The following is a 3,544-nucleotide window of genomic DNA, read 5'->3' on the forward strand; positions in this document are numbered from 1 at the left end:
TTTGGTAAATTAGTTTTATTTCAATAATTAGTAACAACTAATGAAATTATTGAATAGTTTATTGAATAAACTGAAATAATTCATGGATTAATCCGGACAATTCACTCTGTTCAGGGCCCCCTTTAATAATAATGTATCACTGTGTACATAAAATTTATTTGACGTAACTGCTCCTTCACCTGAATTTAAATGGATGTCATTATAAACAGGAGAACGATTTTTATAAATTTCTTTTAATTGGAATTGGTAGTTTTGGGTACATGAAGAGTATTTACCTTTAACCCAATTATTTAATTATTTAATATTGTTAAGATTATGGAAGAAAAGAATTTTGTGCCCTCTTTGTAACAATTATTTATTAATAATCTTACTATCGTTATTTGTTGTATTATAAATAAATTAAAAAGTTCAATACAATCTGTATATATAGTATAGTATAATTTATATATACTATTATAAGAAAATGGTCTTTTTATAAATTTTAATATAATATTTCTTCTAAAAAGTCGCAATACTAAACAAAATCTATAAAATCTTTAAGATGTTTATAAAATCTCTAAAAAATCTAATAAAATATTATCTCTTTAAATCTCTCTTTAAAAAATCTTTATAAATCTCTACAAAATCTTTAAATTTCTATAAAATGTATAAAATTCTTTTAAAATCTCTATAAAATGTTTATGAAATCTCTAAAAAATCTAATAAAATATTATCTCTTTAAATCTCTCTTTAAAAAATCTTTCTAAATCTCTACAAAATCTTTAAATTTCTATAAAATGTATAAAATCCTCTTAAAATCTCTATAAGATATTTATGAAATCTATAAAAATTATTATAAAATCTATAAAATTTCAATAAAGTCTTTCTATAAATTGTATAAAATGTGTATAAAATCTTTATAAAATGTATAAAATCTCCATAAACTTTCTATGAAATCTATATAAAATCTTTATGAAATCTCTATAAAAACTATGAAATCTTTATATATTTATAAAATGTATTAAATCTCTATAAAATCTATAAAAATTTTTAAAAAATCTAAAAAATGTGCATGAAATTTATATAAATAAATTATATTATATTATTCAATAAAATTTATAAAAAAATCTCTTAACATCTAAAAAATTTTTAAAATCTAAAAAATTCATAAAAAAGTCTAAATGTCAAAAATAATCTATTACTATTAGTTTTATTTCAATAATTAGTAATAACATGTGTCGTATATAACAAACAAAAATTATTTCTTAAATTCTTATTATTCTTCATAAATAGCTTACTTACTTAATGTCTCACTTATTATGTGTTTATATAAAATGACATAAAACCCCAAATTCTTCTTATAATCTAAAAATAAATTTAAATAAATTTAGTAAATTCAAATATGATGAAAATAACCATAATATAATAATCAATAAATTTTTACCGCCTTTATAGAAAAAATTCTGGATAAATACCTCAATAAAATTTGACTTACTTCTTTTGCTAATTGATGATTAACGTTGATTATATTGAAAAAAGTTACCTTTGGCGGATAGTTTAACATTAATAAAAACATGCTAATGGTTCTCTGGTTTTTAGAGTTATAAACATACCAAGGGCTTGAATAAACTGTATTATATAAATTATCGGTCTGAAAATAATCAATTTAAGTTACAAAAGAATTAATTTATAATAAAATATTAAAATACCAGATCTAAATTAATTTGTCCAAATGTTATATATATTGAACAGATACCTAGTGCTATAAATATTCCGCACCAAATATTTACCCACTCCAATACATTAGTAAGACCCTAAAATGGGGTGGTGTGTAATACATTTTTTGTCGTTTGGTCAGAAATACAATAGTGATCATAATGGCAACTTTCTAAAATGATAAATACACTGCTCCAAGACTAATGCATCTTTAATTTTGTGAATAAATTTTTCTGTTTATGTGTGGATTTAGGCCTAAATGCCATTCATAGTAGAGGTGAAATCATTTATTTTAAGTTGCTGTAATTGTGTCCACTACTGTATAAGATAACTATATCATAGATCAATAGATTGATGAAAAAACTCACTGTAAGAATTTTTTTTATGTGTGTAACGTATACATGCGTGCCTGATAAAAATAGAAATAATATCGAATATTTGACGGAGTTTTTAAATGTTTCATTATGCCTAAAAATAATACATAATAATAATAAATTGACAATTGAATATAAATCTACACTTTTTTATTGTAGAATATCTTCGTATGGAATGCTTTAATTTTTCCATCACATGTGTGATATCGTCTTTTCCTTTAATTGTTTTAATAATCTCATCAATAATAATAAGTTGATTTGCATATAAGCTTGTAAAAAATATAAAAAAAATACAAGGTGCGACGGCTTCCCAAGCACATAAAAAATACATCATAAAAATTGTAAAATATAATATCAACAATAAATATCCAGGAAGGTATCTTATTAGAAATGTCATGTCTTTAAATATGATAGATGCAACAGACAGTGATAATATTATACATATTATTATCATAATATGGAATAATAATCTACCAAGTTTTACTATTTTCCTAAACTGTTTAATACTTGTTTGAGATTTATAATAATATTTGTCGAATTTTAGTTTCCTCGTATTATTAAATGTTATGTCTTTTATAGTTAATAATGTTAAAATGCTACATTGAGCCTAAAAATATTCAAATAAGGATGTTATATTATGAGTTATGTGAGTAGTTACATATAAATTAGTTGAAATGAGGGTATCCTTAGAAAAAGGCATCAAAACCAAAAGATACAATGATAATACAATTTCAATTTTCCAATTCATATATGAGTATTTATATAGAAAAGATGTACCTACAATTTTAGAACTAAACAGCTGGAAATGCTTTTTATTGTATTACAAAAGTATTTACTTCTATCTTCACCAAAGAGTCGTGTTTCAGATACCTGTAGAGGAAATATAAAGATCAAAATTCTTTTAATAATCTCCATCACGACAAAGAATGTTGTACCGAAAAATTGTTAGACACAAAGCTAACAATGATCGAGTATATTACAAAAATTCGATTAAATATCCTATTTAATACAATTATTGAATGAATATTGAATAGTTTATTGAATAAACTGAAATAATTCATGGATTAATTCGAACAATTTACTCAGTTCAGGGCCGCTTTTATTAATAATGTATCAGTGTGTATATAAAATTTATTTGTCGTAACAGCGCCTTCACCTGAATTTAAATGGATGTTATTATAAACAGGAGAACGATTTTTATAAGTTTATTTTGATTGGAACTGGTAGTTTTGGGTACATGAAGAGTATTTACCTTTAACACAATTATTTAATTATTTAATACTGTTAAGATTATGAAAGAAAAGAATTTTGTGCCCTTTTTGTAAACAATTTAAAAATATATTTACTAATAATCTTACTATTGTTATTTGTTGTCTTATAAATGAATTACAAAGTTCAATGCAATCTGTATCAGCACATGACGGACATCCAGAAAAAAGACATTGGTCCTGTTGCGGTAACATATTGGAATATTT

The sequence above is a fragment of the Aethina tumida genome, chromosome 4 (genome assembly GCF_024364675.1).
Source record: "Aethina tumida isolate Nest 87 chromosome 4, icAetTumi1.1, whole genome shotgun sequence".
NCBI lineage: Eukaryota > Metazoa > Arthropoda > Insecta > Coleoptera > Nitidulidae > Aethina > Aethina tumida.